At 36.4% G+C, this 25,264-nt stretch overlaps 1 protein-coding gene across 2 annotated transcripts in view; it reads left to right on the top strand.

The window, feature by feature from the left end:
- Positions 1-25,264, top strand: part of DPP10 (dipeptidyl peptidase like 10) — a 635,227-nt gene that overhangs the window by 512,197 nt on the left and 97,766 nt on the right. The gene's annotated exons all lie outside the window — the stretch shown is intronic.

The following is a 25,264-nucleotide window of genomic DNA, read 5'->3' as shown; positions in this document are numbered from 1 at the left end:
AGAACAGGGGTCTCCAACCTTGGCAACTTTAAGACTTGTAGACTTCAACTCCCAGAATTCCTCAGCCAGCTTTGTTTTGCTGGCTGAGGAATTCTGGGAGTTGAAGTCCACAACTCCTGCCTGCTTGATTGCAGGCAGGGAGTGGCTTGCTGATGGAATGGATTCAGGCAAGTGAAGCAAGGCAAGCGTTGCGATTAGCAGCTAAGGTAAGCAAGCTGGAGGGGAAAAACTTTTTTCCTTTTACAGGGCTCTGGCAATCCCAGCTGAGTTGCCTGATTAGCAGGCAACTCAGCTGGGATCGTCAGAGCTTGGATCGCCAGAGCCATTTAAGGCTCGTCAGAGCCTTTCAGGCTGGTCTGCCTGGATACAGGAGAATGACACCCGACGTATAAGACGACCCTCGACTTTTGAGAAGATTTTCATGTGTTAAAAAGTCGTCTTATACGCTGGAAAACAGGGTATGTGTTGCTGATAGTCATAAATTTATCTTAGTGCTATAATTTAATAGTTTATAATTTAATTATGATTTAATAGGTATTATGTATTATACTCCAAGAGTTATTGAGTAGTTATTTTGGTATAATGATTAAGGGTAGAAATTAATAGAATAACAGAGTTGGAAGGGATATTTTTCCCCTTTTTTCTTTTTCCTTTTTTGAAAATGAAAATTATACCAGATTACCTCTGGTAGTTCCCTGGTGGTCCAGGATCTTTGAAAGATATTGAAAGTGGTTCTGAGATCATGTCTGCCAGTTCCTTCAGAACCTTGGAATGTAAACAAAATAATTTTATATAGACCTCAGAAACAGGGAGACTGGGACATGCCCAAAGTGTCATTATATTATCAAGCACAGTTAAGATACATAATTTCATTTATTCTGGAAAACTCTTCTAAACAATAGGTTCAAACAGGAACTATTATCACAGCTAAATAAATTGAGAAATCAGTGGCTTTTTTTCATCCAAAACATTTTTCTAGAATAAAATTATTTGAAAATATTTATTAAAACAATGCTTCAAATTTGGAAAAATAAATGCACAGGTTTGATAAAGGACATTTCTCCTTCAACTGCTTTGATAACATCTTTTGTTCAGGACAATTACTACAGTTTGGCTAAAATGAAATATTTGAGTGTATATAATCTATAGACCAAAATACAATGGCAAATATCCCAGTGAAGATCAGAAAAAGCTGATAAGATATCATGGGTTTTTTGGTATTGATTTAAATCTCTTCTGGACAATAGAAATATTAGATTGTCAGCAATATGACCTTATACTTACTTCTGAAATTTAATATTCCATTATTTAGGGCAATCAAAAGGAACAATTTTAAAAATTTATAGATTATTACTGCAATAAGAAATAGGAGATCCACCATAGGATTTAAAGGAAGTTTGGGATTCCAGGGTACCAGTAATCCCATATAGAAGACAAAATTGGCAGAAATTATGGAGATCATTTCATATTATTCAGAGATCATTTATTTCAGTTTTAATGCAAGAAATGCAGTGGAGGTATTTGATTCCTGTTAGGTTGGCACATATTTATCAACATTATTCTTTCAAATGTTGTAGAGGTAGTTTTAAAAAAGCTCATTCTTTCATTTATGATGATCATGTAATAAGTTTATACAGTTGGCAAAAAGTATTACGTCTAACCAGAAAATTGAATATTCTCCAGAGTTAGGCTTATTGCACTTATTTACAGAACCAAATCAAAAGCTTAAAAAGAAAGAATTGGTTATCTATTTAATTATAGTAGCCAAAGAAATATTTGTGCATTATTGGAAAACTTTAGATTACAAGTGAGATGTGGATTAGTAAAGCCTCTTCAATTGCCACTTAGAAAAAAAAATCACAGAGTTAAAGGAACCACAATCAGACACTCTTGGATTCTGTGGTTTACTTTAAAAGCAATAGATTATAATCTGGTGTACCTCTTATATGAAAAAAATTTACATGTATGATATCTGATTTTTTAATTTACACAGTAGTAGATTTTTTTTGGTGTATTTTCTATATTTTTTCCTCAGAATGTGTCTTGGAATTATGTTAATATGACTACCTGATATTGTAATAGGTAAAAGACATGAACAAACTATTTTTTTTTGGGGGGGGGGGGGCTAGGTTTAACTTTAAGTATGTATGTTTGGCTTGATTTTATAATATTTGCATGAAATCTACATATGTAATTTGAATGGGTGCACTTTTTTGTTTCCAAAGCTCACAAATTAATTGCAATCCAACCCCATCAATTTTTTTTAAAAAAATATCTTCTTTTGTTTAATTCCCATTTGGAGAAAGTGAAAGCATTTGATAAATGCTTTGATAAATGGAACAACCAACAAATTGTCAACCTCAATCACTGGACTCCCTGATGTTCACAGTAAACTGTAAGATTAGATTTTAAAAATAGACTAATTTGAGCACCAAAGCTTGTGCCTGTGTTTACACAATAAGAAAAAAAAGAGAGAATTAATTGGTTTGTCTAAATGAATCTTGTGTCATGAAGTATAAACCATTAGCTTCATGAAATGGCAAAAAAAGCTCATATAAGAAAAATAAATACAATTATATGCTAATTATAATATAGTATTAGTAAATCTCCTGGCTATCAAATGTTAACATTTTCAAAGAAATTGTCAGACTATTTTTGTTTTAATGAGCAAACTTTGGAGGAGCAGTGTTAACAACAGCTTTGTAAGTGAAATTACACATTTCGAAAAAGGTCAAAAAATTTTGAAGATGGGATTGGCTTGATATTATGTGTATTTATTATTTTAAATGTAGAATGCAGATATGAATATTAAAAAATTATAGTATGGTTGCTTATGGTTGCTTATTATCATAGAGAAAAGTTAATGACACACAAAAGGAGCCCTGGTGGCACAGCAAACTAAAGACTAAAGCACAGACTAAAGCACTGCTATTAATTTTATTAACATCAGCTGCCTGCAATTACTACAAGTTCAAATCTCACCAGGCTCAAGGTTGACTCAGCCTTCCATCCTATCTAAGGTGGGTAAATTGAGGACCCAGTTTGTGGGGGCAATAAGCTGACTTTGTATAAATATACAAAAGTATGAAGGCTATTGCTTAACGCATTGTAAACCGCCCTGAGTCTCTGGAGAAGGGCAGCATATAAATAAATAAATAAATAAATAAATAAATAAATAAATAAATAAATAAATAAATAAATAAATAAATAAATAAATAAATAAATAAATAAATAAATAAATAATTAACACAGTGTTTCTTCCAGCTTAGTCCTGAATTTCAGGAAAATTGTCCCATTGTTATCTCATTATGTGTATGCCAGTACATATAGATTAACTTCTGAATTATTAAGATGTTTTGTGCATTAAGTTCAATATATAGAAGGATATCAACCCTTCCAAGACCGAGTGGCTGTGGATGCCGGCATCCCGATATAGCCAGCTGGTGCCATCGCTGACTATTGGGGGCGAGTCATTGACCCCCACAGAGGGGGCTCGCAACTTGGGCATCCTCCTGGACACACGGCTATCTTTAGAAGAGCACATGATGGCCGTGGCCAGGGGGGCTTTTTATCAGGTTCACCTGATACACCAGTTGCGCCCCTTTCTGAGTCTGGATTCCTTATGCACAGTCATTCATGCTCTCGTCACTTCTCGCCTGGACTACGCCAACGCTCTCTACATGGGGCTCCCCTTCAGGAGCACCCGGAGGCTCCAACTGGTCCAGAATGTGGCCGTGCGGGTGATTACAGGAGCGACATGGTGCTCCCATATAACACCTCTCCTGCGCGAGCTGCACTGGCTCCCGGTGGTCTTTTGGGTGCACTTCAAGGTGTTGGTTCTCACCTTTAAAGCGCTCCATGGCTTAGGGCCAGGGTATTTACAAGACCGCCTTCTGCTACTGATAACCTCCCACCGGCCAATACGCTGTCACAGAGAGGGCCTCCTCAGGATGCCATCGGTCAAGCAATGTCGGCTGGTGGCCCTCAGGGGGAGAGCCTTCTCTGTAGGAGCACCCGCCCTCTGGAACGAGCTACCTCCCGGAATATGGCTGATTCCGGATCTCCGCACTTTCCGTAAGGCCCTGAAGATGTTTTTATTTCAGCAAGCCGGCCTGGCCTGAATAGGTTTTATGGGTTAGTTTTTTAATTGTATAGCTAGGGGTTTTAAATTGGGAGGCCGATTAAGTTAATTTAGTTTTAATTATCTTAACTTTTATATTGTATGTTAATTTAATTCTCGGCTGTTCACCGCCCTGAGTCCCTTTGGGGAGAAGGGCGGGATATAAATTCAATAAATAAATAAATAAATAAATATTGCATTCTGACTGTGGTGGGGATCGAGGGAGACAAGAGATACAAGCCTTGCTTAGCAACTTTACCAGCATAAAAAAAGGTTGCATTTTAGACAAAGTCCATTTGACAGAAACCAATTTAGTTGATAATTGCATGTACACTGAGTGCTTCTGTACGAGACAAATTCCTTGTGTGTTGACTCAAACTTGGCCAAATACATTTCACTTCACTTCCATTCAATATTGATTTCAATTATATAAAATTACAGTATATTCATCGCATTCCATTTTTATTGTAATTAATGTATCTTTTCTTTTTGTCTCTCTTTCTCATGTATTGCATAACACATTGGTGGACCTGAGTGACTTGATACCTTATATAGTGTATTACAGTGGATGTGATTTTCTAATTGAGACCAAAATGTAAAGGAGCTGTACATTACAGTTGTACTGTTCTAGTCTACCATTTAAATATCAAAAGTCATTGAAATTGTATTCAGTTTGTGTTTACAATTAATATATACAACCATTAGCAGAGAAATGCAGATCATAACAGACTTCTTAAAAGCTTCCACCTTGAAGAAGAGGTTCTACTTTTAGTTGGTAGTTACATATTCTATGTTGAGCAATTTTGTATTTTACATGCTGGAGATAGTGGTGGAATGGCTATAGCAATATTTATTTATTTAGAAAATGTATATGGCTGCCCACCGATTTTCAGTAACTCTGGGCTGCTTACAAAAAATAAAAACCCAATATACAACAATAAAAATAATATCCATGGTGACCCCAAGTCCCTTGTTTAGGAGATAAATGAGAATAGGGACAATTTTTTAAAAATGCTAGAGTATGGTTTTACGAGACAGAAAGACATTCTTCTGCAATCTTCAAAGATAACTAATAAACAACTAAATAAAATGCATCTGAGTGTGAAACATAATTAGCACAGAAGGGAGAGATAACATTCTACCCAATCCAATGTTTTTAACAAATTTGCAAGCCTTAGCAATATATAACAAGAGGTAAGCATCTATTTAACAAGAAATAAGCATATGGACAAACTGATGCCATCTCCAATGGACATAGTTAAAAAGACTTTTATGTGTTGTAACTGTGTGAAAATCTATAACAATATACGGTGTCTTTTAACGATATGTAGGTTTCTTAAATTTCCAGAAATTCAATTTAAAATTGGGCTTTTTATTCTGTCTTGACTAGTTGCGCTACTTCAGAAATCTCTACTCTGCTTTTATATACAGTATCTATAAGGGCATCTTTCACCTCTGGTATTCTTTTCAAGTCTTGAAAGCAATAAGAATTATCTAGGATAATTTGTGAAACATGTCACCTGTTTAACTGCCTGCTTCACATAATTTTCAGTTTATTAATATCTCTATGGAACCTGGGAATGTACCCAGTACATTCCATAAATCAAAACTGGTGAACTCATGTCAGGAAAAAAAAAAAAAACCCAACACTTTCTCATGTAATGTTCTCAGTGTGCATTTATCAAGCTATCTTGTTAGCTTTAACAGATTAACTTTAATAATTTAATAATTATTTGTTTTAATTAGCTAATTAACTTTAATAATTCTTAGAATTTATATAAATCCATTGAGGAATATGTCTGGGTGGGAGACAAACTATAGTGGCTCCTGTAGAAGTCATACACACGTGCATTCTTCAGAATTCTTCACTGTGATCTGTGGCTTTCTTCATAGTGGTTCACCTCAGCACCACATCCCAGCTGATGTCCTGATATTCTCCTTATTGCTGCTTATGTTTCTGTTTTGGTCACTGCCATGTTGGAAATCTTCTTAATCACAGGGCTGTTTTTCCAAACATATTATAAAGGGGTGGTGTCTTTGGGGGGATTTTTTTGTGGGTTTTTTTTTTTCTCCCAAAAATGAGCTGTGCTTCCAGGGTTGTTTATAAGTCATATACAAAAATATGAAGGAACCAGACCTATGAAACTCAGTAGCATTTATTTTTTCTAAATAAAAAGGAAGAGAAAGAAATATTGTTTTCTGAATGTGCTAGAATTATTAAACTTGTTTCATTTAGGCTGGGAAGAAGAGCTCTCAAGTGAGAATCCCAAATTGTAAGGGAAAAATAATACAGTGTTAAAAATTTTGTTTAGGAAATCAAGAGGGACAAAGAGCAGGGAAGGAAAGAAAGGGAAAGGAGGAAGGAAGGAAAATACTACTGCAAATTAAACAAAAACCTTTTGCTTTGCTTATATATTCTAAAAAGAATTTTGTCTGTGGCTCCCAGCATTAGTTTAGAATACAGCATTGGAATGGGAAGTAAAAGTTCCCTTCTGTATCATTACTTCTATCTACAACATTAAAATGCTATTAAGTCATTATATTATAATGCTTTAGGATATAATAGTATCTGTGCTTTCTTACTCAGAAATAAAATTAGGAAAAATCAAATGGAATTAGAAATAACAACCATAATAGATGTGATTAGGTGTCAGGTAATAGAGAAGTGACAAAAAGGAAGAATATAAACTTGAGATACATTAAAAGAAACTGGGACGGAAAAATATTCATGTAATACAACAGATTCATAAAATTACAAATTACCTCTGTAATCTCACAGTGATGTTATTCACTAAAACTAGTAATAAAATAGCCTGTTGATATCTTGAGCAGTTATATAAGTTCCTGTGGGATATCTATTAGAAAAAAAAATATATCCTTGCATATTATTTTTCAAAAAGGGGAAAATACCAAGGTACATTTAGATTCTAAATTAGAACCCTTGGAAAAATATTTTCTAGCTAGACGAATATTCATTCTGCAATACAAATAGAATAATATTACACACATATAAAGACTGAAGTATTGGGCAATGCCCATTATTAACAGCATCATCCATTTGCTCGGTATGCAAATTGCAGGGGGTCTAACAACAGATGCGTGATGGTTTCCAGGTGGGACATCACTAGCCTTTCAAAGGTTTTCATAACTACAGATGTTAGAGCAACTGGTCTGTAGTCATTCAGTTCCTTGATGGAGGGCTTCTTTGGCACTGGGATGATAGTAGAGCATTTGAAGCAAGAAGGAACGTGGCATATCTTTAGTGATTTATTGAAGATTCAGGTGAAGATGGGAACCAATTGGTCAGCACAGACTTTTAAGCAAGAAGGAGTTATCTTGTCTGGGCCTCATGCTTTTCCTGGCTTTTGTCTGTGAAATAGATCTTGCACTTCCTTTTCTGTGATCACCAGGGGTTGTGAACCCAATGGGATGGAGTCAGTTGCAGGAGGCTTGGCTGTTATTTGTGTGTCTGAGATGGGCTCAGTTGTGAGAGGCTTGGCTGTTGTTGGTGTGTCTGGGATGGGGGTTGTGGAGATAGGTGGCTATAGTTTCTTTCAAACCTGCAGTAAAACACATTCAGATCATCTGCCAGTTGTTGATTTCCTAAGTAAGGTATCCTAAGTAATGATGTCTTACTTAATGACTGGCAAAAAAAGTTATAAAAATCAGGCACAATCATTTAACAATTGCATCACTTCACTACAAATTTTCTGCTTTCCGTATTGTGATTATAAGTTGAGGACTGCATGTAGCTATAACAAACAGTTTCTACCTTTTAGGATCAACAATCAACAATAAAAAAACAAACGGTAGACTACAGAGTAGAGCTTGGTGTAGAAGTTATAAAAGATATTCAGATGCCCAATTATATCTACAAAGCAGGGGTGGTATTCACTTACCTTCACTACAGGTTCGCAAATGTGTGCGTGTGCGCGCCGGCTTTGCTCACATGAGCCACCTCTACACATGTGTAGAGCCTTACATGCATGCACAGAGTGTCAAAAACGGGATGTGATGACATCTGGGGGGGGTGGAGCCTCCTGCAGCTGCCGCTACTGCTACCGGTTTACCCGAACTGGATATAACCGGCTGAATCCCACCACTGCTACAAAGATCAGAGTAGCACAGGGAAAAATATTCCTTGTAACTGTCTATAAAAGTGGAAGTTGGACTTTAAAGAAGCAGGGTGGAGACAGAGAGTATTGGCAGTTTTGAAACTTGAAAACTCATGAAAAAGCCTTGGACAGCCAAGAAAATGAATTCCTTTGTTTGAAGACAAACAAAATGAAGAATCAAACGAAGTAGCTTAGTTCTCACTTCAGGCACAAATGACTGGGATCAAATTATCCTACTTCAGACACATATATTTCTCTAGAGAATGCTCTAAAGGTAAAAGTGGAAGAGAATGATCAACGACAAAGTTGATAGACTCATTTACAGGTGCAGTGGGTACCCTGTTAGAAAACCTGAAGGATAGGGATATATATTCATGGAGAAAATCCAAGAGGATTTTTAATGCATATCACCATCTTCGTTTATTATTCTTTATCATTATTTTACGAGAAAAATAAAATTAAAAGTCTTTCTTTCTTTCTTTCTTTCTTTCTTTCTTTCTTTCTTTCTTTCTTTCTTTCTTTCTTTCTTTCTTTCCTTCCTTCCTTCCTTCCTTCCTTCCTTCCTTCCTTCTTCCCTCCCTCCCTCCCTCCCTCCCTCCCTCGTCCATCCCCTCTCCTCTCCTCCCCTCCCCTCTCTATTCTCTACTCTCTTCCCTCACCTTTCTTTTGTCTGGCACAAAACAAAACAAAATAAAACAAAAACTACAAAGGAGGACACATTATGATTCTTCCAAACATTTTTTTTTTAATTGTTCCGTGCCCATAGACAGAATCTTGACAAATTAAAGCATGCTAACAATCCCGTAAGTCATACACTCTTGGAACTATTAGGGAGGTGCCATTTCCACTCCCTTTCTTTCATATAAGCTATCTGAACTGAGTTGTCCTCTGGAATGCATTCCCTCCCTTCCTGGGAATCTAGATTACATTCCATCACACTTATACATTGGAAAAGATTGTGCTGAGAAACAGGTCATATAAAAAAATTATGAACTTACATTCAGAAGCTGTAATTCTACAGGTAGTCTTCAATTTACAACCACAATTGAGCCCAAATTTTCTGTTGCTAAGTGCGACAGTTGTCAATTGATTTTTGCCCTGTTTTACAGCCTTTCTTGCCATAGTTGTTAAGTGAATCATTGCAGTTCTTAAGTTACTACATGGTTGTTAAATGAATCTGGCTTCCCCATTGACTTTGCTTGTCAGAAGGCCACAAAAGGTGATCAGACGATTCTGGAACACTGCAACCAGCATAAATGTGAACCATTTGCTAAGCATCTGAATTTTGATCACGTGACTATGGGAATGCTGTAACAGTCGTAAGTGTGAAAACGATCATAAGTCACTTTTTTCAATACCATTGTAACTTTGAGTAGTTGCTAAATGAATGGTTGTAAGTCAAGGACTACCTGTTTTGCATTTCTTAAGTGCACATGGCAACATTACACCAACTATTTTTTTCTTTTATACAGCCTAATTTAGAGTTTTAATGATTAGCATAGTAAATTCTGATTGCTCAGCAACTGGCAAGTGTAGATCTTTTGATACAAGCATTGTGTTTTCCCTTATTTTGTACCAGGTAGCAGCCCAGCTGCTACCTGTCATACCAACTACAATTGCCACACAGCATTCCTGCCACACAGAAGGTTTAATAATCAGTACCAGATGTAACTAAAGCAAGAAAAGTAAAGTTGAATTACTCTGTTTTCAAACTTATCTTTCTACTAACTTTCTGTTATTATGCACAAAGTATATCCAACTTTGAAAAAAAATAGCAATTATTGAAATATCTCTTTGGCTGTAATAATTAAAAATTATTTAGCTTCTTAACAACCAGGAAGATTCTACCTATTATAAAAATAAATTTTAACTAATGTTGAAAATAATAATTTCAAGGTAGGTTTAATTGTGGTAGAAAAATAATGACTGATTTTTTGATTAATATGTGAAAATGAAAGCATCATCCATTTTCAGACTAAATTGATTTTCAGTCTCTTTAGTATTATGTGTATTATACAAATATATTTCTGTAGGCAAATAGTAACACCCTCACAGCTTATATATCTATATAGTTCAGCTTTTATTGCTTCACTGCTAAATAATCAGTTTACAGAAAGTGAAGAATCTCTGAAAGATGAATCACAGAAATTTTAGATAATTGTCACATATTTTAATAACGTGTTACAAAATCCAGATTAAAAGGGAATATGAAATATGAAAGCTATCAGAAATCTTGTTGTATGCTGGCTATTCTTGCATTTGTTGGCTATCAAAATTGTTTAGCTAAGTAATGTGAATCATGGTCTGGAAAAGATGTGTATGCCAGGAAGATGTTTTCCAAAAACAAACTGCCTTCTTTAATAATTGAGATTGATGGAGCAAGGAAAACGATTTACTAGCATCTAAGTTCCCTGCTGATCCTGTGATCTCACCTGCTTGCTGTAATATTTATACTAAATCACATCAAGAAATGCCACTAAAAATGTAAGGCAACCTCCTGGTAATTAGAAATAAAAGATTAGTTTCCTCTTTAACAGTACGATAACAGTGTAGAAGTAATATCCTGTCCCTTCGGTTCATAGAAATAAATATCTAGATTCTCACAAACTTTGGAAATGTCATGCATATTTTATATTAGCTTTCTTGCAACCTGCCACAGTTGGCTGTTTTTAGTGTATTTTGAAATGGTTTATTTCAGAATATTTTAAATATTCTGACATGCATACTTCCATATTTACTACCACATTTTGACATAATCAGCGTCATGCCAATAAATGTTTAAGAACCGTTTCTGCAGGGACCATTGACATCACCAAGCTGCACCACTAGACAGGTACACTAAAACATTGGAGCTCGGCTGTCAACCACCTCGCGCAATTCTAGTAACTTTAACATTTGACTCTCTCAGGCTGGTATGAGGAATCCCTGTGCATATGTAAGTTATAAACAGTATGCCACTGCTTATAACTCACTTATGTATAGGGATTCCTTGAATCTGGGAATGGAAATTGGTGTTTTCAAGAACAGATATTTTTTTTTTCCTTTCGGATCTGTTAAATTGGTAGCTAACTGTTGTGGTCCTCCAGCAGCCTGCAGAACTGGCAGCAGAGTCAGACAGTGAGGAGGCTGGGAGGAACATGAGCCAGTCCTGGAGTCTGGGGAAGGCTCGGACGAGGGCTCTGTGTTGGAGACAGAGATGGGGCCAGCTCCATCTGGGAGTTATGTGCGGACTCCAGAGCCTCCAGAGTCGGACATCAGAGAGGCAGAAGAACAGGGGGAGCCTATTCCTAGTGCGCGCATGCGCAGAGCTGCCAGAAAACAAGAACAGTTAAAACAAAAGGGATGACTCTGGAGTAATGCTTGGAAATAATTGGCCTCTCCCATAAGACATAAAGGAAAAGCAGAGGCATGTGGGTCTTTGCAGGAAGCAACGTTGTGGATGTACAAAGTACGGTTTGTACTTTGAAGCTCTGTTTTTGACTCTGTGTTTCCGTGTGGCCTTGCCAAGATAATTGCCGATTAGGTCTTTGGCAGCGTGTCAAAGAAGATAAAGGAAGCCTAGGTCAGAACACTAACTTTCTTTTAAATCAAAGAGACAGACTTCAAGGTATCAAGGAGGTAGTGTTGTAGCATACTCACTGATAAATGCCTGCTGCAGTATACCTATTCAGTTTCTAAATTTCTGGAATCTAACTCCCTTTTCATTGTAGAATTGTAGAAAACTTGATTAATGTAGACTATAGGAATCTAGTTTTCCTGCTTGTCAGCTAGTGGTTAGAGATTTATCACGATGCCAGTTAAATACTCCTTTAAGAATAGTAGAAAATCAAATTTGTTGAATAAGGAATAAGGATAAACTTTATATATGTCACCACAGAAAAAACTGGATATATGAAATTAATCAGTTGTTAATAAGAATAATCAAACACAGCTTTTAAAGAAAATGTTACTGTACATCATTTTAAAGGATTAGCCTGTGAGCAATAAGAAGTTTCACTTGACTTTAGAAGTCAATTTTTATTAAAACAAGTAGACAGCTGTGCACTTCCTGCTTTCTGTTTTTAGAATAAATTGCATTTATCAGATTTAGGGCTCAAATCAATTAAACTGAATTTTGTAAAAAAAAAAAAAAAAAGTACTGTGTCTTTTGGGAGCTCTCTTTTTTCCCTGCTTTCAACTCTTTCATTTAGAATCTAGAATGCTCAGATTTCATCTTGCTGCCAGCTGAAATTAGAACTTTTTATTCCTATGCAAAGTAACATAAGAACTGAACATGCTGAGAAATGTTGTTTTCTTTGCTTTCATGGGAAATATCCTTGAGGAATTTTCCATTCTGCTATTTTATCTACCTCAGTCATAATTCCTTTTAGGTGAAATATAGATTTACTTAAGGGCATTGGTTTTATTATCAGTTTTATTTTCACATTTCTTTCTAATTATCTTTAGTGTAAAATCTCTATATTTTATACTGGCCATGAGAGATTTTGTCATTGCTTTATCAACAATAGCTCCAAAACCCTTTCCTTATTGCTGTAATTTTGCTTGCCTCAAACTCATCAATACATATGTGTAATATGGGACTCAATGCTCATTTTCAGCATTGGCGACAAATTTGAAACTCTGCTTCTGAGTCTCTTATGAGGACCCCAATTCCTGGGTCCCAATATTTGTTTGTTTTCTTAATATATTTTTACATTACTAAATGTCATTTGTGGTATGCTGAACATGATGCTTAATCACTACTACTCCAACCCAGTGTGGCACTTTGTCTTAGCAAGATAATTTTATTTTATCCCCGAGATAACACATGTTCTTCCAGGGAGCATCTTTAGATGTTTCTTTCCAAATCAAACATCACTGAATATTTTGCAAACTATTTGGCTTAAAACTGTCCTGGATCCATAGATCAAAAAGTAACAAGTAATCAGTTATTGCCTTTATACATACAAGCATGAATTTTGTGAAGCTGGAATGCAGTTAGATAGATGAAGTACTATACAGTAAAACTCAAGAAGCAATTTCACTTAAAGCAAACCTGTAGTTGATAGTCAGGAAATTAAAATAATATATGAATAATGATAAATTTTGAAAGACAAAAGGAGCATGTTTTCAATAAGAATTTAGAGGAAGTAATTCAGAAAAGGGAAAACAAGGATAATCTGGGAACTAAAAATTAAGCTCTATTGAAGGACTAGGTATATTTAGCTTTGAAAAAAGAAAATAGGGAGGGGGGATATAGTAGGACTCTTCAGGATGAGCCTCAGTGGCAAAGTGGTTAGAATGCAATACTGCAGGCTACTACTGCTGACTGCCATCTGCCTGCAATTTGGCAGATTGAATCTCACCAGACTCAAGGTTGACTCAGCCTTCCAGCCTTCCGAGGTGGGTAAAAAGGAGGACCCAGATTGTTGGGACAAATATGCTGACTCTAAACTGCTTTAGAGAAAGGGCTGTAAAGCATTGTGAAGCGGTATATAAATCTAAATGCTATTGCTTCAAGTACCTGAAGGGCACTCGCACACCAAGAGCAACAGTTTGGTGTGGTGATTAAGGCATCAAGCTAGAAACTGGGCAACCAGGAGTTCTATTCCTGCCTTGGACATGAAGCCAGCTGTGGAACTTGGGCCAGTTATTCTTTCTCAGTTCTAGGAAGTAGGAGGTAAGTACAAAACACTTCTGAAAAACAACACTGCTGCGACTTGTCCAGCAAGTAGCCAGGACTCAAAGCAAACAAACATGATGAAAAGTTGTCTTCAGAGAACTTCAGAGTTTAGGATGTAGAAAAATGTTTTAAGTGACAGGTAGGTTCTGCTTCAGCACCAAGGGAGAAAAAAAAATCCCAAGCATTTCAGCAGAGGAACCAATTGCCTAGAAGGTGGCTTCTCTTTGTTGGAAGTGTTCATGATCAGCCTAACTAGCCTTCTAATTAGAAGGATTTAATTTGGATTCCTGCACTGAGCAGAAGTTGAACTTGGTGGCCTAAATAGCCCCTTCTCACTCTATGATTCCATTAGCAAAAAAGACCCCTGTGCTAATAGAGGGTACCTCATCCTTGCTAACACAAGATATGGTGTTCTACGATAGTACATCATTTGAATGTAATTCAGTTACTCTTTCCAAAAGTTCTTTGTAAATAAATGAGTACTTCCATCGAAATAGAGCCAAAGAAGTGTGTTATTATTTCTCCTCCAGTTTTTATATTGATGATTGAATAATGATGGGCTAGTAGTTTTTCTGTCCTTGCTATTTTTTTTTAAATGTTCACCAAAGAAAAAGGAGAGAAAGAAAGAAAAAAAAGAAATCTTCTAGAAGCTTTTAAGCCTTTTGTATTTGCATTTCTAAACATTGTATACCTTATTGTAAGTTGAAAGAGGAGTTGGTGAATAAGGGACTCCCAAAGGAGTAACAGTTAGCATCATTTCTTTGCTACAAATAAGCCAAAAATATTTTTGTAACTCTCTAGAAAGGACTGAAAGCTTTGAAATATTTTAGAAATCCAAGTCCTTTTATAGCAGACCTGCAAGAAAAATGTTTAACCATATTAACCACATACAGCATATATCAGAAGAAGAAGCACATTTGATTGACTGTAAAACCGTAGTGTATGTAAAATATTGACTATAAATTGCGTGTATTATGCATTTGTGTCTTTAGTTAAAAGTCACTATGATACTGACTAGGTCAATGATATCTTTTTTATTATATGTATTATGGAATGAATTCATATCTATTGTGTGTCTTTTGAGGGACAAGCTAAGAGGCTGTATTGAGCAAGACTAAGGGCTGCATGTGGTCTGCAGTTGCTGGGCTGCCCACCTCTGTTATGGTGACAGTTTTGATATTCGGCTTTTCTTAAAAACAGGTTTCCCACTGTTACCTTGGTTTATTCTAGCTAAACCATGCTGCTTTTCCTTCTTTATAAAGTGCCTTTATTTGTGAGAAAGATGAGCTTCTGTTAGATCAGTTTCAGACCTTTGGCATCATATGAATTATTATTCTGATATCACATTATTCTTTGAAATTCCAAGGGTATTACAATTTAGCTGAGTCTGTTTTGAAGGGATAATTTTTTACTGTAAAACTATAAAAATAGAGATAATTAAGCCCTGCCTCATTAAACAAGCTTATGCTGCCAATTCAGGTGTAGAGAAGGTTTTAATTATGAACATGCAGTAGTGTAATGAAACAAACAAAATGTTAAAAAGTTATGTAGTTACTTAACTTTGGAAATAGAAAATTGAAAAATTTGACATGCCCTAGGTATGCCAACAATCAAATCAATATTAGATAAAATAGTTTTAATATGTGAACATGTAGTGTTAGCAAACAGAGCAGAAGACTTTGTATACATGTTATATTACTAGATTACAACCTCTCTGAGACCATTTTGAAATAATGTCTATTTAATGAAATACAGTGTTAATAGCTCTATTATCATGCTTTTTATGATTGAAATATGAAGCATTTCTTTGCATAATGCATAAATCAAGCATAACAAAATTAACAATTTTGTATATAGGGTGAAAATATTTAAAAGCACCTAATGGGACATTTGTCCCACTGGGGTCAATAATGACAAAACTTAATTTAAAAGTGGTACTCAGCTCTGAAACTACCATGTTTCCCTGAAAATAAGACCCTGTCTTATATTTTGTTGAACCCTGAAATAAGCACTTGGCCTTATTGCCATGCGCTCAAAAGCCCAATTGGGCTTACTGTCAGGGAATGTCTTATTTTGGGGGAAACAGGGTAGAAAATAGGCCTGTGCAGCATTTCAGAATCAAGCTTCTATCTGATTATTTCTTAAACTGTATGTTCAGCTTGTAGGTAGGGATTTAGAGACACAAGTTTTGTTGAAATAATTTTTATTACAAAGTTGTTAATATGGAGAAAACTAAAATCTGCAAACAATAACTCTAAAGTCGCATAGAGATAGAGATAGATACAGATATAGATTAAGGTGACCAGATTTTAACATTGGTAAAGAGGGACATTGTGGGCGTGGCTTATTTTGTGGGCGTGGCTAGCTGGTCATGTGACTGGGTGGGCGTGGCTAGCTGGTCATGTGACCGGGTGGCCATGGCTATGTCTATAGGGTAAGGTGAACAGATTTTAACATTGGTAAGAAGGACACCATTGTGGGCGTGGCTTATTGTGTGGGCGTGGCTTGGAGGCCATGTGACTGGGTGGGCGTGGCTACCTGGTCATGTGACCGGGTGGCCATGGCTATGTGTATAGGGACTACTCAGAGGGCTGAAAAGTCATTTCTGACAGGTCCTCACACTTTTGACTGGTCCTCACACTTATGACCATCCTCACATTTATGCCCGTGCAGCATTCTTAACAACCATGTCACTCATTTCACAACTGCTTCTCTTCAACAAGGTGACAAGATAGGGCAAAAATGTAAAATGTGAGGACAGTCGTAAGTTCGAGGACTGGTCAAAAGTGTGAGGACCAGTCAAAAATAACTTTTTCAGCCCTCTGAGTAGTCCATATGCACAAAAGGACTAACCAGAGGGCTGAAAAAAGTCATTTCTGACAGGTCCTCGCACTTTTGACTGGTCCTCACACTTATGACCATCCTCACATTTATGCCCGTGCAGCATTCTTAACAACCATGTCACTCATTTCACAACTGCTTCTCTTCAACATGGTGACAAGATAGGGCAAAAATGTAAAATGTGAGGACAGTCGTAAGTTCGAGGACTGGTCAAAAGTGTGAGGACCAGTCAAAAATAACTTTTTCAGCCCTCTGAGTAGTCCATATGCACAAAAGGACTAACCAGAGAGCTGAAAAAAGTCATTTCTGACAGGTCCTCGCACTTTTGACTGGTCCTCACACTTATGACCATCCTCACATTTATGCCCATGCAGCATTCTTAACAACCATGTCACTCATTTCACAACTGCTTCTCTTCACCATGATGACAAGATAGGGCAAAAATGTAAAATGTGAGGACAGTCATAAGTTCGAGGACTGGTCAAAAGTGTGAGGACCAGTCAAAAATAACTTTTTCAGCCCTCTGAGTAGTCCATATGCATTAAAGGATTACAGCAATAGAGAGGGATGAAGGAATGGAAATTAGAGTAGGAGTGAGGGTAAGAGAGGGAGAAGAGAGGAGGAGAAGGAGAAAGAAAGAGGAAGTAGGGAGGAGAAAAAGAGGGTGGGGGGAAGAGAAAGTAAGAAGGAAAGAAAATAGAGAGGTGGTAGGTTTGAGGAGAAAGATTGCTGTACAATAAAAAAGATGAAAGGGAAGAAAGCCAACCCCAAGCAAATATAAAGATATTAAGATAAAGAATGAATTGTTAAACTTTAAAGAATAAAAGAGAACAAATATGAATAAATAGCAATAATTAGAAACACACATACAAACATACAATGTATTTTCTTTGAACAGAATATTTGGCTGGTTCACAAATTTAAACAGCGTTTAGTCATTTCAATTAAATTTACAATTTCTATATTTCCTTTTTGCCATATTTATTCCTCATCTATTTTTTAAAAAAACCAATATTACCCTTCATCCTCATCTCTAATCTTAATCAAATTCAATTTTTCCCTTCTATTCTATATTATACCCCTTCCCATTGTCATCTATTTTTATATCCATCCTCACATTGTTTAATTATGTAATTATGTAATACAGTTGTTTAATACAAATTCAACATTTTAATATAAATCAATTAGTTATAAAACTATCTTTTTTGTATATTAATCAATATGAACATGAATATTCCAATTATTTCCATGCAATCCAATTTCTTACAAATCAATTAATTATATTTACCAATAATAATAAACCAAATAATTTCTCCCATATATTCCTCCGAACCACAACTTAACCATTTCTGCTTTCAACACAATATACAATTAATAGTATCTCAATTATTACAATTCCCTAGTTAAATACAGCTTTTTTTCCTTTGTGTTTTAAAATCTTGAACTCTCCTCCTAAATTTCCCATTGTTTGCAGTTTTTCACCTACCTTTTTTGGGGAGGAAAAATAAAAATAAATCTCTCTCTGCCTCATTTTGTCACGCTGCACCAAAGACCCTGGTTTCGGTTTCGTTTCTGCAGCTTAGCTAGGGGAAAAAAAAACTGCTTTACACTGATTGCCTGTAGGGCGGCCCTTTGAAGCCCCGGGCAAGAGTTTAAACAGTTTTTTTTTTCTTCTAGCCATCAGCTGGGGCTCAAGAAAAATCGGGACTTTTTTGAAACGCCGCAGGACGCGGGACAAATTGTTCAAAAGCGGGACTGTCCCGCCAAAAGCGGGACGTCTGGTCACCTTAAGATAGATAGATAGATAGATAGATAGATAGATAGATAGATAGATAGATAGATAGATAGATAGTGAATTCAAAGTTCAAATCTTACTTTTCTTTCTCCTGCTGGTGAATCCTAATAGATTGAATCACTTGACTTATTTGGAAGGATTGGTTGACAAAATGTGCACTGTTGCTGTAATGAATCAGCCTGATTTCAGGCCCTTTGCTTCTGATCTATCCCTCACCCTTGAACTCAAAGGCCAAAGGGTGTGATAAGTGTGCTTCAGTGTTCTTTAACAGAACCTGGCCCTGTGAGGGGCAGTTTTGTAATTCTGAGATGTAATATGTGTAGAAGATACAGGTTTGGAATGCAATTGCGAATGTGAAATCACCTTTTCCCTCACAAATCCAAAGGACCACACTGCCCTAAATGGGACTTTAAAAAACATTTATTAAGTCAGTGCATGGGATTCCCTCATGCATCTTTCATAAATATTACTTCTATTTCTATTAGGAAATGTCATTACTATTGGAAAACGTTATGCGACTTTCCCCCATGATTGCATTTCAGGTGCTCAGCAACCTGTTCATATTTACAAATGTTGCCTAGTGATCTGTGATCATGTGATTGCCATCTGCAATCTTCTCTGCCAACTTCCCCAGAAAAATCAATGGGGAAGCCGGCAGGGAAGGTTGCAAGCAGAGAGGACATTGGATTTCAGTTCCATTCTCCTAGCATACTGCAGGATTTCTTTTCTCCTCTGAGCCTTTCAGAATGCTGGCATTCACTAGTGCTTTCTTGCCCCCCCCCCCCCCCCCGGGAAGACTCAGAAAGGCTCTGGAGAGAAGTGGGGAAGGCTAGAAAAAAACCCAGCATTCTGAGCCATTCAGAACACCGGCATCTGCTAAAATTTTCTGTAGAAGACTAAAGTGCTACCTCAGTTTTCCCTTCCTTTCAGGAAGGCTTAGAAAGGCTATGGAGGGGAGGGGAAGGGACATTTGCAAATGCCAGCATTCTGAAAAGCTAAGAAATCCCCTGGTGTGCTGGAGGAATGGATCTCAAATCTGATAGGATCGCTAATGAATGCATATATTCTCACAATCATTCTCCCCGGTGGGACAGGGAGAGGGCCTGGGCCTCTCAGGTGTAGCGGGAGGTATGGGACCCTTTCCCCAGTGGTCCATTTCAAGATCTAGGGGGTCACCTAATGATCACAATTGGGAGAGACAGGATTGTTGTTGTTAAATGAAGTGCCCATGTGGCATCTTGCTTAAGACCTGTTTGATTCAACACCCAAGATTCTGGACCCAATTGTGGTCATAAGTGGAAGACTATCTGTAATGAACTGTCTGTATGCATACATCCAAACGCAGAGACCTCCAGAGTTCAACCCTGAGCTACATATATTCTCTTCTATTAGAGCCTGTTCTGTGGCAGTGCCTGCCTTCAGAATGAAGTTTCCCTCAAGATTTGAACAGCCTCCGTCCTAGTGATATTTAAAAAAGCCCTCGAGACCTGGTTCTTCATCCCAGACTTTGAGATGACGTCCTTTTCTTTTTTTTTTCTTTTTTGTTCTTTCAGATTGCCATTTCTGACATCTTTATTCATGTTTGCTTTGTTTTTTGTTGTTTCTCTGTTTTTAAATGTATTTAATGATTGATAACCATCCAAAGAGTTAGGCAGCATATATAATGTTATTCTTCTTGTGGTTATTTCTGTGGTAGAACTGATTCTTGTGGGTGAGAAGAAGGGAAATTTGCAGCCTTCTCATCTTTTGTCTTTAAATTCAGTACTTGCATGCAACTGCTTATTTTTATAGAGAAAGAAAATGAAAGGTTCTCCATGATACCACATGCCTGTCTTTTTATTAAGCTTTAAATTAAGCACTTGTATAAGACACGCTAAATATAAAGGAAGAAGAAAGGATGGGAAGAGCAACAACAATTTTTGCACTTTGTCTGCTGGGCAAGAATTTCTTCTCTCCAGAAGCCAAATGGATATGATCATACAGAGGCCAATGGGAAGGGTCAATCTTATAGGTAGACAACTGCAGCCCTGCAGATCACTGACTTCACTCAGGCTCCTCCATAATCAGAATTTTCACATAGGAAGATCCAGGGGTGGGTTCTAAATTTTTTTACTACCAGTTCTGTGGGCGTGGCTTATTTTGTGGGTGTGGCTTGATGGTCATGTGACAATTCTTTAGGATTTAGCAGAGGTACTGGTCTACCAGGCTTTTAACTGCTTGCAGAGCTGTACTGATCTACCCATTTATTTTTTGCAGGCACTGGTCTACTCATGTATTTTTGCAGGCACTGATCTTCTCATGTATTTTTGCAGGCACTGGTCTACCCATTTATTTTTGCAGGCCTTGGTTTGTTTTCTTTTACCACTGATCAGCTGTAGGGCGGCCCTTTGAAGCCCCGCAGCAAGAGTTTAAACATTTTTTCCCCTCTAGTCATCAGGAGGCAGCAATAGATTGAGGGTGGGGGCAAATAAAAAGTAAGAATAACGTGGGGAGTGGGTGAGGGAGGCCGGGGGGCAGAACTGGTTCGGAGATGCATATCGTCACCGCTACCGGCTCGGTGGAACCGGGCCAAACCGGGAGGAACCCACCACTGGGAAGATCCCTTCTTTCTATCTTCACATAGAAAGCTTGTTCTGCTTTTCTTCATAAAACACTGCTGCCTGATCTGGCTTCAACAGCAGCAGGACTGTTGAACAGCCTGTTTCAACAGCAGGATACTGCCACTGAGGTGTAAGCTTTACTGTAAAAACATCTCCTTCACAGGTAGTGATCACAAGACTGTGGCAAGGAAGGTGCATGAATGATTTTTCTGTGAATTAAGCCTACACTGGTCTGCATAGCCCAGGGATCCCATTTCCTGTTTTAGATTACGATAGTTGGCACAGTTTGAGATATTGTACAGATCTACTGTCACAGATACAAAAATGTCCTTGAAGAAAATATGTGAGAACCCTAGCTCAGGAAAGCCTGAAGATGAAACTCAATATTGACCTGCCTTGACTCTCTTTAGTGTAACAGAGATAGAGTGGGAAATGCTGTCAGGCTTTCAAGATTCTGTTATACAGCCATATCAATATTTCTTGTGATGTTTGTTTCCTGAGCTAAAGCATCTTAAACAGTTGACAGCTCTCTTCGTGGATAATGTGGTGCAGAAATTTACACAATAATAGGGCCAGCATATTGAAACATGGAAATATTTCCATTGAGATAATAAAGTCTGAAATCATAAATCCATAAGTGTTTGCCTTAAAGCTTGAGGGATAGTTAGCCGGTCTGTCTTGATTTTAGGGTTAGTTTTAAAATTTTAATATTGATTTTAAATTGACAAGTTTTAAATTATGGGCCAAATTTATAAATTATTTTAACTTTATTTTTTAACTGTGATGTTTTGTATAGATGTTTTTATCTTGGCTGTTCACCGCCCTGAGTCCGAAAGGAGAAGGGCGGTATAGAAATTTGAATAAAGTAAAGTAAAGTAAAGATAGGATAGAAAAAATGGCAGATAAAAATAGCTGTTGTTATTTTTAGAAGCTTGAATTTTGGTCTGGTTTTTAAGCTATTGTTTTATTCACATATGGATTATAGGTAGTTCTTAACTTACAACCATTTGTTTAACATTCAAAATTACAACACTGAAAAACTGATTTTTGTCTGGTTCTCACATTTATGACCATCACGCCATCCTTATGGTCATATGATCAGAATTCAGGCACTTAGCAAACAGCATGTATTTAAGATGGTTGTGGCTTCAGGTGATTGCCATTTGTGACCTTCCCAGCTGACTACCAACAAGCAAAGTCAATGGGGAAAATCAGATTTGTTTAACAACCACATTATTCACTTAACAACTACAGAGATTCACGTAACAGTCCTGGCAAATTGGTTGTAAAATTAGGGACAACTCACTTAGCAACCAATTTGCTTAGTAGTGGAAATTTTAGGCCAATTGGTCATAAATCAAGAATTATCCCAAATCTCCCATTCTGGTTTCAAAAATAGAAATGTACAAATTATCTACGGTATATAGGGAATTTTTGTTTAAGCCAATTTTTGAAATGTGGTGGAAATATGTACAATGCTAATAATTGCTAATTGGTGCTGTTTGTTAACAGCATAATATTTATCAAAGAAACATATTTTTCTTTCTTTCTGCAATTTGTCTACTCCCCAAATTTGCTTGAGAGGGTTGGAGAATCTTTGGAACAGATGGTAGAGACTGTTAGTGAGATAAAGAAAAAGTTTCATTGTATTTTTGCAGTACTATAGTTGTCAATAACAGTTTTATTTTCTTAACACTTTTTGGTGATCTTCCTTAGTTATATTATTAAGAATCTATGTTTAATCTAAAATTTGGAATATAGCTTTTCAGTTTCAAGTATATAATTCTGGTCAGTGTGTTTTCTTTCTGATTTTGATCAAACTGTGTCACAGGAGCAGATTTATATCAAATACAAATTATTGTATAAAATAGTTCATGCATATCGTCAGTTGGAATTACAACTTTTATAAATATGTTAATACAGTGGAGAACCAGTGTTATAAACAGTAGTAGTTAAGATGAAGACAGATTTAAATTCTTAAAATTTAAATTCTAAATTTAAATAATCAAATGACTATGTACTATTTGTCATTTTATAGTCCAAGTCTGTTTCACAATTTGCACCAGTGGTGGGTTGCTCCTGGTTCGGTCCGGTTCTTGTGAACTGGTAGTAATCGCTGGAGGCTCCGCCCACCCACCCCAATGTCATCACTGACTATCTGCGCATGCGCAGAAGCACGCACATGCTCCCGTTATGAACCGGTAGTAAAGGTAATGGAACCCACCCCTGGTTTGCACTACAGTGTATACTACCTTAAGGTCATAGGAAGAAGGCAGGATATACTTAGATTAGAAGCATGGACATGCAGGTTTATGGAAGCCAAGCCCTTCTAGATTTGAGGCCTAGATAATTGTTATGCCAGTGCCTTGAGTACTGGTGGGTTACATCCAGCTGTGAGCTTTGAGTATACCTCTGTGTTGAGAGACTGGGGAATGAAAACAGATTGATCTTCAATGAGAATGTCCTAGGGAATGGATTACAGGGTCAGTGGAAAAGTCTCAAGATACCATGTTTGTTTCCACATTGATTTTGTCCCTTTGGGGAGTAGAGAAAGATTAGGTGCCTTGGATGCAATCTCAAAACATCTGGAACACCATTTGAAAGAATCAGCATTGAGAAAATTACCATCAGTTAATTGCAAAAGGCAGCTTTACTTGGAACAGCTTACATCCTGCAATGAAATCTGTATAACACTATCAAACCTCCACATCTGCCTATCTCAGGTGGATAAAAAAGACTAAATCCAGTCTAAACTGACTGATTATACAACCAACCATGACAATATAATAAATATAATTTCTTTTCCACTCAGTTCAGTTCAGTTCAGGGTGTATCACATTTGAAGTTAGCTATGTTGAGCTTAATTGATTGTAAATTAATTAACACTCCAAAGAAGATGACTTTTTCACGAGATAATTAAGCTTTATGATAAATTTTAAATAGAGCAGCACAAGCCCAGGCTGATTTTCTAGATGTGCCTTTTTGCTGTTTAGACTAGGTTGACAGGCTTTTTTCATGTTAGATGAATTAGATGTCTAGAAATGTCTCTTTCTTATATTTATTTTGGCTTTGCAAAATACCGTTGTTATGACAGTAATATTTCACAGTCAAAAATGTTAATACTATTCATAAATTCTGCTCAGTGATAAACAAGAGATGCAATAAATCATTTTAAGTATTTGATGTTGATTGAATAAGATAAATGGCGCTTCAGGTAGTTATGACCTTACCATTTAACCTCATTGTAGCTGTTTAAAAATATTTTTTTAAAGTTAATGCAGCATTTTGGGAACTACAATGTCAGTAAAGACTAAATAATAATGATACTAAACTTTAGTACGACTACTGTGTATACGATATCTTTTTAATGAAAATCTTAATCCAAAGTATTTTGAAACTTCAAGTAATCCATGCCTCTTAGATATACATATCATTTTGCATGAATAGCTTAAGGATCTGAAGAAAATATGTCAGTACACATAACAATAGCATAAGATAAGGTATCATTTGTTCAAGAGTGATATCCTCATAAATCTTTGAAACTCAAAATTCTCCCATATCTGAACTTGAATATTTCAATATTGAACACTGTTTAAGTGTTTATGATCTATACCTTTTTTAAAAAGTAAAGAAAGTATGTTAGTATCCAATATATATTCCTGATCTAATACATTTAGAATATATTATCAGAGAACATACTATATTATCAAGTAAGTTGTGCTTGGATGATATTGAGTTCCTTGAAACAATTGAGAAGTTTAAAAAAATATGAAGATTTATTAATTGGGTGCCTAGAAATAGTGGAAGTGAAGATGGTTGTTATAAAGGTAATTGTCATTAGTAAACTGAATAATTTAGAAGTGTGCTTCTTTTGTTAACCTACTCTTACATAGTTTGTTTTCCTCATTATCCCTATTTTTTTCAATTGGATTTACTTGCTTTATTGTTTTTGACTTTAATTTCTTTGGTCCACTTCTACTTAATCTTTCTCTAATTCATGCCTTAAGCTACAGGGAATATTATGTATGTATGTATGTATGTATGTATGTATGTATTTATGTATGTATGTATGTATGTATGTATGTATGTATGTATGTATGTATGTATCTGTAATATCACCAAATTAAAAAC

Source organism: Pantherophis guttatus, chromosome 1, assembly GCF_059756535.1.
Source record: "Pantherophis guttatus breed Tessera chromosome 1, ASM5975653v1, whole genome shotgun sequence".
Classification (NCBI taxonomy): domain Eukaryota; kingdom Metazoa; phylum Chordata; class Lepidosauria; order Squamata; family Colubridae; genus Pantherophis; species Pantherophis guttatus.
This window is presented reverse-complemented; position numbering and strand designations above follow the sequence as displayed.